This window comes from Amia ocellicauda, chromosome 6, assembly GCF_036373705.1.
Source record: "Amia ocellicauda isolate fAmiCal2 chromosome 6, fAmiCal2.hap1, whole genome shotgun sequence".
Lineage (NCBI taxonomy): Eukaryota > Metazoa > Chordata > Actinopteri > Amiiformes > Amiidae > Amia > Amia ocellicauda.
The window spans coordinates 41,424,098-41,436,369 of NC_089855.1; the positions used below are offsets into that span (position 1 = coordinate 41,424,098).

Sequence of the window (12,272 nt, forward strand, 5' to 3'; positions counted from 1 at the left end):
ACACTTTTCTGCAGATGTGGGGGGTCGGGGCTGCCCTCTGTGCCATTGACTTTGGACATTTAAACCAACTGGTTTAATTCACTTGAATATTTTACTGGTAGCACGTGTTTAGTGGTTATTATTGAGGGTTTTTAGAATAGGCTGTGTTTTTTTAATGTTTTTTAGGTGTTTCTAGTTTATTTTAAATGTTTTGTTAGTATTTCTTTAGTAAAATAAAGGTGTTAATATTCAAAAAATCTCTCTCTCTCTCTCTCTCTCTCTCACACACACAGACACACATAGACAAAGCCAGCAAGACACACAGAGCCAGCCATCTCAGCGATGACATCACGAACCTCTCTCTGAGCTGACTGTTATGACATCACAGAGCACGTGCATTCTGTTGCTTGCCGTCTGTCAACCACTCAGTCACTGCCAGCCAGACTGCCTGGCTGGCTGGATGGGGGGGCTGTTTGCTGCTGCTGCGTACCTTAGCAAGCTTATTTGCTTGACCGGCCTTCCTCCTCCTCCGCCCACATGCCCACCTATGCCCGATCTGCTGTTCACCTGGATCACAGCTCCGCCCCAACAAGGCAGAGCCTCCCAAGAATGGTACAAACTCATCCACATTCCCCTCCATGGAAAGCAAAAGGCAAAAGCGTTAAAAGTAATGAAGAGGAACCCGAGTCCAAGACGCTTCCGACCAGCCATACATATTTGTGTGTATTAAAGATCACATTTTATTACATTTTGTTTTTCTGTACTTTATTACATCTTATTGTGATTCATAATGATATTGTTTATTGCTTTGACAATACAAATGCACTAAATTGAGAGAGAGAGAGAGAAAGAGAGAGAGAGAGAGAGAGAGAGAGAGAAGTGCTAGGGCACATCTGTAACATAAACTAGGGAACATTCGTCACATGCTTAGGGAACATTCATATCATACAGGGAACATTTGTAAAACGAATTAGGGAACCTTTGTGACATACTAAAAGGACATATACTGGTAAGTTGTTGGGCACATTTGAAACAACAAAAATGGCATTTGGTTATTTATTAGGGACATTAATACCAGTCTTTGCAAATATCTATGCATATTCCAATGTTTGCTGCAGGACTTACAGATTGAGTGAGGGGGTCAATATGTTTGATTCAGAACTAACCACTGCTTCCTCAATTTTGTTTTAAACATAATTTAAAAGAAAAGTGGGCTATACATTGGTCTGGAAAAATGCAGCAATGGTCCCTAAAGCAATTCTTTTAGTTTTCTGACACAATTCCTTAAACCCATTTTCTGTAAAATATGTTATCAACTTGCATTAATATATCATCCAAACTACAATGATACTAATAATGAAAATGTTCATATTATTATATTCTAAGGGTTCTAGTCTATTGTGTATTGTATTTATTATCAGGCCCTTCTCTTATGTTTTACAGTTGTTATTATTATTCCGTACAGTACAGGGATTAAATTAAGCATTTTAACCACAAAGTATTGGCTACAGTTATGATACCTACTTCAGTGTTCATATGCATACAGTTTCTGAGGTCTGGACCACTGCACAGTAGTCCCTGGAGTTGTAGTGCAGACCACTGCAAAATTCGTGCTGAAGTGATCTGGATCACCACGCAATGGCCCAAGGACCACTGCAAACTTGGATTTCAATGTTTTTGTGTAATCCATGTTGCAATAGCACCTACCATGTTCCTTTGTGGTGAGCTGGTTAATTCTGTTCTTTAACATTGAAGAGAAAAATTAACATGAATAAACTTACTGTTGTAGATTATTATTTGATTATTTTTATATCTTGGCAGACGCCCTTATCCAGTGCGACTTACAACATAAGTGCAAAAATACAGAGAAGTACAAGGCATCAATCATTACAAATTCAACTTAGCAAAAAAATATCGCAATTCAAAATACATTTTAAAAATTCCAATTACAATTTACACAAGTACAGTAAAAGACTTCCTACATCCTGGACGGTGAAAGCTAAGTGCTGTCAAGATGTAGGGTTACAGACTAGGGCTACGGGAAAGGGAGCAAGGAGGAAAACATTCAAGAACGAGAGGAGCATAATAAGCTGAAGTGCAATCTTGCAGGGATAGAGGACTAATATTACAAGTGCGGTCGGAAGAGATGCGTCTTGAGTAAGCGCTGGAATGAGGTCAAGGACTCTGCTGTTTTGACTTTGGTGGGCAGGTCATTCCACCACCGAAGTCAAAACAGCAGAGTCCTTGACCTCATTCCGGCACTTGTGTAACCCTTGTGTAAGATGTAACCCTTACCCAGTGGCTAACCCTTACTCTATGTTACAAATGTTCCCTAAAAGCTTATTTTGCAAGATCAGTAAAGAACCATTAAGAATTTTAAACTTTTAAAGATACACTTAGGTAATACCAATGTGCTTTAACAATGCAAAAAATAATAATGCGTTTATCTTTAATAGTGAAGATATTGTATAGATGTATATGTATCATATACACAAATAGAAAAAAAACGGTTTCCAAACCGAATATAGAACTGAAACTTTCAGACAGTCCATGAAAAATGGAATGTAAACATTTACACTTCTTAACAATTCTATATATCAATTATATTCATAACCCTAACCCTAACACTAACCCTAACTGTAAGTTACAAATGTTCCCTAAACACTTATTTTGCAGGATCAATAAAAAACTGTCAGGATTTTTTAAACTTTTACTGACACACATAGTTAATAGCAATGTGTTATAACTTTTCCAAAAATAATAATCCATATATCTTTAATTGTTTTGACATTATTAAGATATAATGCATCTATCACATAGGGGACATTTGTTACATGATAGGAAAAACATACAAATGATGTAACTTTGAATATATTTAAAATTACAGCATACAATTTGGCAGGCTTTATAATAATGGAATTTATGACATACTCTGTTAAAATCAAGCAAATAGCATTTGTTGTTCATGAGAAAAAATATATATAATCAAAGCTATCAGACTTTAGCACGTGGTGAATGAACACACATACGATTATACAGCATTTGTTGCAGCTTCGCAAAACCTAATTTTAAACGTTGTTGGTAAATTAGATACAAAGTGAGGACCCTCTATTTGCATTTGTTCCCCTGTATTATTGCTAAAATAAAGTTTTACTGACATTTTACTGATACTACCACTGCATAGGACACATCTGTAACATGAACGCTACTGAATGGCACATACATTGAAAACTACGGAGAATTGAGACTTATCCAATTTACACTTCATAAATCATCTTAAAACGTTTCCAACCAAGGCAAAACCCACTTCACATTCACATTTTTGGTAAACAAAAAGAGAGATTGTTACATATGTTCCCTATGATGCATCTACAGAGAGAGAGAGAGAGAGAGAGAGAGAGAGAGAGAGAGAGAGAGAGAGAGAGAGACAGACAGGCAGACAGACACTAACACAGCCACCCACCCTCCCACTCACACACACACACACACACACACACACACACACACACACACTATCTTTCTCTCTCTCACACACACACACACACACACACACGCACACTATCTCTCTCTCTCTCTCTTTCTCTCTCTCAAAATTCAAATTCAAATTCAACGTGCTTTATTGGCATGAACAAAAAGAAGTATTGCCAAAGCAATGGTGACAAACAACAGTTTTGAACATTTATATGTACATTTGCATACATAAATACACAATATGTATGTTAAAAACAGGTAACTTATTAATTTAAATTAATAAAATTCAATCATAGTTCAGAGAGACATAAAACTGATATTGATAGTAATAATTGGGTGTAGCATAGGTGTCATTGCCTGTGTCCAGGGGTGTCCCCTGTGTGAGTGGACTGAGTATCCACTGTGTCCCTCAGGCTGTGGCAGGCAGCTGTATACTGGGCTGCCAGTAATTTGCAGCTGGTCTCCTTTCCCAGAAGGACTGGCACTTTCTCCGAGTCTGGCAGGTCTTGAAATCTCTTATAGAGATCTGCTATTTTGGGGAAAAATTTTGCTCGTAAATGTTTATATTTTTCACATTTTAGAATAAAGTGCAGCACTGTCTCGACATCTCGGCGTTGGCAGTGGGGACACAGCCTGTCCTCTCTGGGCAGCCAGGTCTGCCTGTGTCGGCCCGTCTCGATGGCCAGGCTGTGCTCACTGAGCCTGTATTTGGTCAGGATCCTTTTGTGTTTTTCGTTCGTTATTAATTTAAGGTTTTCTGACAATGTGTAGTATCTTTTTAGGGCCCGATAGCACTGCAGTTTACTTTGTGCTTGTGTGTGTGTATCCCAATGGGTGATGTAGTTTTCTTTGTGCTGTGTGATAATTTGGTTGACTCTGATTGTGTGCATGTGTGTGTTGCTGTCCTGAGGCTGGCCGGTGTCGGTGTGTGTCTGCGCAGTGAGCCTGCGGACCAGCTGGCTGAGGGGGCTCCTCTCTGGGTTCAGCTCTTGGCATTGCAGGGCCTTGTGGTGGTAGGAGTGTGTGTCGCTGTTTATTAGATGGAGCCAGAATTTAATTGCTCTTTTGTGTATGTTGATTAATAATGTGTATTGGCCTAATTCTGCCCTGCATGCGTTGTTCGGTGTTTTCCTTTGCACCTGTAGGATTTGTTTGCAGAACTCTGCATGCAGGGTTTCTATTGGGTGTGTGTCCCATTGAGCAAACTCCTGCCCTGTGAGGGGACCCCACACCTCACTGCCATAGAGAGCAATGGGCTGGATTATGGATTCAAATATTTTTAGCCAGATTTGTACAGGTATTTTTATGCAAAAGTGTCTCTTTATGGCATAGAAGGCCCTGCGTGCTTTCTCTCTTAGTGTCTTCACCGCTGTGTTAAAGCTTCCTGTTGAGCTGAGTGTGAGGCCTAGGTATGTGTAGTAGGTGCAGTGTTCGATGGTGCTGTTTGCTGAAGTGACGTGGTACCTAGTTCCCTGAGGCCTGGCCTTTTTCTGGAATATCATGGTATTTGTCTTTTTCATGTTTACTGCCAGGGCCCAGGTCTGACAGTACTGCTTCAGCAGTGCCAGGTTCTGCTGCAGCCCCTGCTCTGTGGGCGACAGCAGCACCAGGTCATCTGCGTTGAGCAGGAACTTGACTTCTGTGTCATGTAGGGTGAGGCCGGGGGCTGCAGATTGCTCCAGCATTGTGGCCAATTCATTGATGTAAATATTGAATAGCGTTGGGCTCAGACTGCAGCCCTGCCTCACCCCACGCCTCTGAGTGAAGAACTCTGTTCTTTTATTGCCAATTTTAACTCCGCACTCATTTCCTGTATACATTGATTTGATGATGTCATATGTTTCACCCCCTACACCACTTTGGAGAAGTTTGTAAAATAAACCTTCGTGCCAGAATGAATCAAATGCTTTTTTTAAATCTATGAAACAAGCAACTATTTTATTTTTATTTTGGTTGACGTGTTTGTCAATGAGAGTGTGAAGGGTGTAAATATGATCGGTTGTGCGGTGTTTTGGGAGGAAGACAATCTGACTCTTACTCAGGACACTGTGCTCGGTAAGGAAGGCCAGTATCCGGGCGTTAATGATTCTGCAGAACACCTTCCCCAGGTTGCTGCTCACACAGATGCCCCGGTAGTTATTAGGGTCCAATTTGTCTCCACTCTTATGAATCGCGGTGATCAGTCCTTTATGCCAGCTGTCAGGGAAGTGGCCCACACTGAGCACCAGGTTGAACAGCCGTAGCAGGGCCTGCTGTAGCTCAGGGCTGCTGTGTTTCAGCATCTCGTTGGAGATGCCATCAGGCCCGCATGCTTTCCTGGGCAGCAGGGCGCGCAGCTTCTCCTGCAACTCCTGCTCAGTAATAGTTGAGTCCAGGGGATTCTGGGTGTCTTTAAATGCCAATTCCATTCTTTTTAGTTTCACACTGATGTCATGCTGAGCTGATTTCTCAGTGTGGTGAATGTTTTCATAAAGTTTTTCAAAATGGTTTTTCCAAATATCTCAATTTTGAATGGCCAATTCTTCAGGTTTTAATTTACTACATTTTTTCCAGTTTTCCCAGAATCTATTTGTGTTAATGGACTCTTCGATTATTGTCAGTTGCTTTCGGGTGTGTTGTTCTTTTTGATCTAAGTGTTCCTTCGTTCCTCAGTTCCTTCCTTATTGTATTGCACTCCTTGTCAAACCAATTCTCCTCTTTGTATTTTGTTGGGATGTTCTTTTTAATTTTCAATTTTGACTGTAAAGCTGCTTTTTCAAATATATGTTTTAAGTATTTTATAGCCAGATGTATTCCTTCTTTACTATGTTGATTTGGGGTGATCAGAAAGGTGTGTATTAGTGATTGGATGTCTTGATTGCCAATTGCTTTCTGGTACTCTTGTGTGCTGTCTGGAGCCCATCTGTAGGAGTGTCCGAGGCTGTACAGCTTGCTGGGCTGTGTGTGAGCGCTGCTGCTGTGCTCTGTCCTCTTCAGGAACACAGTGATTTGGCTGTGGTCAAATAGAGGTGAATGCACTGAGAGAGAAGGGGTCTAGGTCTGTGATGGCATAGTCTCCCGTGCTGCTGCCAAGAGCTGAGCTGTAGGTGTATCTTCCCAGAGAGTCTCCCCGGATCCTGCCATTCACGATATACAGGCCCAGTCCCTGACAGAGCTGCAGTAATTTTTGCCCGTTTTTATTCACTCCCCTGTCGTGGCTGTGTCTGAGGGAGCTGATGGGGGTGTTTAAGGGGGTGTGGCAGAAATATGTGGCTGTCTCCCTGTGTGCTGGTGAAGTCAGGCAGGTTGCCTGTCCGGGCGGTCAGGTTCCCACAGATCAGCACACTTCCCTGGACCTGGAAGTGGCAGACCTCAGTCTGGAGGTTGGGGAAGATCTCCTCATTGTGATATGGGGATTCTGAGGGGGGATCATACATGGCACACAGGAACACATCGGTTTGTGTAGAAATTATTTCTTTGCTTATTTTAAGCCATATGTGTGACTCTGCTGTTATGATGGGCTGTATGGAGTCACTGAGCTCTGCTTTGTACCAGATTATTATGCCCCCGGAGTCCTTGCCGTGTCTGACGGAGGGCTTCTTCAGGGAGGGCACTATGACCTCTCTGTAGCCTGAGGGACAGTGACTGGACACGTCTGCCCGACACCATGTCTCTTGCAGGATGATGACATCCTTGTCTCTCACTCTATCTCTGAACTCCGGGTCTGTGCTCTACAGCCCGAACACTGAGGAGCCCAGGCCCTGGATGTTCCACATGGTGATAGATAGGGATCGCATTTCTTTCTACTCTAATTAAGCAATTTATATACTCCTTTGGAATGAGATATATCTGGAAATGTGTGAGGTGGAAAGTAAACAAATAAATAAATAGTAATACTGGTGATATATTAAAATAGGAAACGAATACATAAAAAAATAAAAAAATAAAAAACTCCTGACTTACACTACTATATACATACGCATACACACATATATCTACATATATACACATATATGTAAGCATCCATATATCTACATAATTTTAAGAAAATATGTCCATATATATCAGTATATAACTACATTTATACAGGGGTGATTTTCAGATGTGGTAATAGCTAGTCACGTCCTGCAGTGGTTTCTTTGTTATGCACAGTTACTTATCTTATCAGTGCAGATGAGGTTGAGCAGGTGTCGGATCTCCTGCAGCTCCCCGGTGTCGGCCACTCTGCTGACCGCTGCTGCGTAGTTGCGCTGGCTGTGCTGCTGGGCTGTTCTGTCCATGTTCTGGATGGGCTCCACTTTGGGTCTGCTGTCCTGTGGTCGGGCGTATACAGGTTGGGGTCTGCGGTGTTCGGGCTGGGGAAGGTGGTGTGCAGGTGGAGGGCGGGGGCTCCCAGGGGCCGCTCTCCTGATTGGCTCGGGGTTGTTCTGGGTGATGTGGGTGCTGGAGAACCTTCTGTGACCATGTGGGGGGCGGGCTGGGTTTCGGCCCAGAGCGATGTCTTTGAGTGTCTTTGCGAAGACGCTCACTGCTTGTTAGTGGAGATGGACGTGGTCAAACAAGCTGTGGGCCCCAAGAGTGGGGTGGTGTGCCAGGTGCACATTTGGAATCAGAGCACAATCCCCGAGAGATCTCAGCGTTGATCATGTGGATGGTGTTGGGGTGGAAGTCCTTCCTGGGCAGCAGGGTGGACATGATGATTTTGGCGTGGGGGAAGGTCTGGGTGGCCCTCTCCGCCACTCTTCTGATGGAGCTGGCCACCTTTTCCTGCTGGGTCCTCAGATCGTTTGTGCTTGTGTGTATAATAATATGGCTGGCGGAGCCGAGGCTCTCCTCGGACAGCTGCTGAATGGCCCTCTCTGTGGTCGGACACCAGAACTTGGAGATCTTGCCATCAGGGAAGAGCCGCCTCTCATTTATGAGTTTGCCATTTGAGTCTATCAGCAGGGCTACTTCAGTGTTCTTCTTCCTGGTAGTCTTTCTGCGTGAGGGGGTCTCATCTGTGTTTGGTTCGGCCTGTGTGTGTGGTGCGCAGGTTTTGTGAGTGGTTTCGGGCTCAGGGTGTGTGTGTGCTGGGTGCAGTGTGTGTGTCTGAGTCAGGGTATGTGTGTGTGTCGGGCTCAGGGGTGTGTGTGTGTGCTGGGTGCACTCTGTGTGTTCGGGTCAGGTTGTGTGTGTGTGTTGGGTGCAGTGTGTGTGTCAGGCTCAGGGTGTGTGTTGGATGCAGTGTGTGAGTGGTGTGTTGTGTGAGAGTCAGTATGTCTGGATGTCATTGGGGTGGGAGGGCTCTGCACATTGTGCACTGCTGGGTTTCTTGAGGGCTAGTTGTTGTGGGCAGTGAATTTGTATAGCTTCTCCTTCAGGCTCTGCACTGTCTTGTCTCTGCGTTGCAGTTCCTCTCTCAGGGCTGTCAGCTCCCTCCTCATGGCCTCCCTGTCCTGCTGCAGCTCCCTCACCTCTTCCCTCAGCTCCCTCACTGTGACCTTGTGCTCGTGTTGGACTCTGTTGAGCTGGTCTGTTAGCTGCTCTGTGGTGTTGGAGGTTGTGAGCTTGGCCAGCACCAGCTCTTTTAGCTCCATCAGCTCCACCTCCAGCAGGGACATGTTCTCTCTCAGCTGGGACACTGTGTCTGGTGTCTGAGGGGTGTCCTGTGCTGGGATGCGTGTGGATTCCTCGCTGTTCTCTGGCGCGGCGCTCTCCCCTCCGTTGGCAGGGCAGTGTGGGGCTGGACTGTCCTTCTGTGTGGCTGCGTCTGTGCTCTTTTGGACACGTCTCTCCTTTTTCTCTCTGTCAGCCAGCGTTTTCAGTGAGTGGAACTGATTTTCAAAGGTGCCCAGGCTGCCCTCGCTGCCCTGTATTAAGACTGTTCCAGTGTGGTACAGATTGATTGTCAGCATGGAGGTGTCTGGGTCGTCCTCCTCACTGATTGACACCTGCCTTCCTTTACTGATGCCTCTCTTTTTAATGTGCCTGTACAGTTGACAGATGGCAGCGTGCCAGGCGTTGGTGTGCTTGGTGTAGAAGACCAGGTTGGTGGTGACTTGCTGGTCTCCAGTCTGAGAGAAGTCGGCTCTGAGAGTCTCTGGGTTGTCCTTCAGTATGTGTTGTCTGAGACTCTTCCTGGCCTGAGCGTTCTTCAGGTGCTCTGGGTAATGGATCGCACAGCTCCTGCTCCTGCTCATTGTATCTTTTATGAATTGAACTTTCAAATTCAAACCTCTGTCACATTTCAAATGTCAACAGCTTTTCAGTATAGACACAGTTCTGTGTTGATTATACTCTATGCTGTAATATTGAATATTTTCAAAGTTACATCATTTGTATGTTTTTCCTATCATGTAACAAATGTTCCCTATGTGATAGATGCATTATATCTTAATAATGTCAAAACATTTAAAGAAATAAGGATTATTATTTTTGGAAAAGTTATAACACATTGCTATTAACTATGTGTGTCAGTAAAAGTTTAAAAAATCCTGACAGTTTTTTATTGATCCTGCAAAATAAGTGTTTAGGGAACATTTGTAACTTAAAGTTAGGGTTAGTGTTAGGGTTAGGGTTATGAATATAATTGATATATAGAATTTTTAAGAAGTGTAAATGTTTACATTCCATTTTTCATGGACTGTCTGAAAGTTTCAGTTCTATATTCGGTTTGGAAACCGTTTTTTTTCTATTTGTGTATATGAAAGATATACATCTATACAATATCTTCACTATTAAAGATAAACGCATTATTATTTTCGGCATTGTTAAAGCTCATTGGTATTACCTATGTGTATCTTTAAAAGTTTAAAATTCTTAAAGGTTCTTTATTGATCTTGCAAAATAAGCTTTTAGGGAACATTTGTAACATAGAGTTAGGGTTAGCCACTGGGTAAGGGTTACATCTTACACAAGGGTTACACAAGTGCCGGAATGAGGTCAAGGACTCTGCTGTTTTGACTTCGGGGGTGGAATGACCTGCCCACCAAAGTCAAAACAGCAGAGTCCTTGACCTCATTCCGACGCTTACTCAAGACGCATCTCTTCCGACCGCACTTGTAATATTAGTCCTCTATCCCTGCTAGATAGCACTTCAGCTTATTATGCTCCTCTCGTTCTTGAATGTTTTCCTCCTTGCTCCCTTTCCTGTAGCCCTAGTCTGTAACCCTACATCTTGAGAGCACTTAGCTTTCACCGTCCAGGATGTAGGAAGTCTTTTACTGTACTTGTGTAAATTGTAATTGGAATTTTTAAAATGTATTTTGAATTGCGATATTTTTTTGCTAAGTTGAATTTGTAATGATTGATGCCTTGTACTTCTCTGTATTTTTGCACTTATGTCGCACTGGATAAGGGCGTCTGCCAAGATATAAAAATAATCAAATAATAATCTACAACAGTAAGTTTATTCATGTTAATTTTTCTCTTCAATGTTAAAGAACAGAATTAACCAGCTCACCACAAAGGAACATGGTAGGTGCTATTGCAACATGGATTACACAAAAACATTGAAATCCAAGTTTGCAGTGGTCCTTGGGCCATTGCGTGGTGATCCAGATCACTTCAGCACGAATTTTGCAGTGCTCTGGACTACAACTCCAGGGACTACTGTGCAGTGGTCCAGACCTCAGAAACTGTGTGCATATGAACAGTGAAATAGGCATCATAACTGTAGCCAATACTTTGTGGTTAAAATGCTTAATTTAATCCCTGTATTGTACGGAATAATAATAACAACTGTAAAACATAAGAGAAGGGCCTGAGAATAAATACAATACACAATAGACTAGAACCCTTAGAATATAATAATATGAACATTTTCATTATTAGTATCATTGTAGTTTGGATGATATATTAATGCAAGTTGATAACATATTTTACAGAAAATGGGTTTAAGGAATTGTGTCAAAAAACTAAAAGAATTGCTTTAGGGACCATTGCTGCATTTTTACAGACCAATGTATAGCCCACTTTTCTTTTAAATTATGTTTAAAACAAAATTGAGGAAGCAGTGGTTAGTTCTGAATCAAACATATTGACCCCCTCACTCAATCTGTAAGTCCTGCAGCAAACATTGGAATATGCATAGTTATTTGCACAGACTGGTATTAATGTCCCTAATAAATAACCAAATGCCATTTTTGTTGTTTCAAATGTGCCCAACATCATACAAGTATATGTCCTTTTAGTATGTCACAAAGGTTCCCTAATTCGTTTTACAAATGTTCCCTGTATGATATGAATGTTCCCTAAGCATGTGACGAATGTTCCCTAGTTTATGTTACAGATGTGCCCTAGCACTTCTCTCTCTCTCTCTCTCTCTCTCTCTCTCTCTCTCACTCTCTCTCTCAATTCAGTGCATTTGTATTGTCAAAGCAATAAACAATATCATTATAAATCACAATAAGATGTAATATAGTACAGAAAAACAAAATGTAATAAAGTGTGATCTTTAATACACACAAATATGTATGGCTGGTCGGAAGCGTCTTGGACTCGGGTTCCTCTTCATTACTTATAACGCTTTTGCCTTTTGTTAAAGCTTTCCATGGAGGGGAATGTGGATGAGTTTGTACCATTCTTGGGAGGCTCTGCCTTGTTGGGGCGGAGCTGTGATCCAGGTGAACAGCAGATCGGGCATAGGTGGGCATTGATGCCTTTACCATCAACAATCTTCCACCAACAAACTCTGTTTTCTTAAAATAATCCATTTTAAAAGTGTGTGAAAATAAAATCCCCACTCCCCCACTCACACTAGACCCTTGGCTAAACACACTCTCTCCTTTCCACTCCCGCTGCCACTCACAGTCATTCACACTGTCTGCGTGCGTCTCTTGTACAAATAAAAATTGAGACAT

The 12,272-nt window shown here is 42.5% G+C and overlaps 1 non-coding gene across 1 annotated transcript; it reads left to right on the forward strand.

The window, feature by feature from the left end:
• Positions 1 to 11,906: 11,906 nt before the first annotated feature.
• Positions 11,907 to 12,021, forward strand: LOC136751970 (U5 spliceosomal RNA). Its single transcript, XR_010817153.1, has one exon. It is a non-coding gene; the product is annotated as a U5 spliceosomal RNA (small nuclear RNA).
• Positions 12,022 to 12,272: the final 251 nt, after the last annotated feature.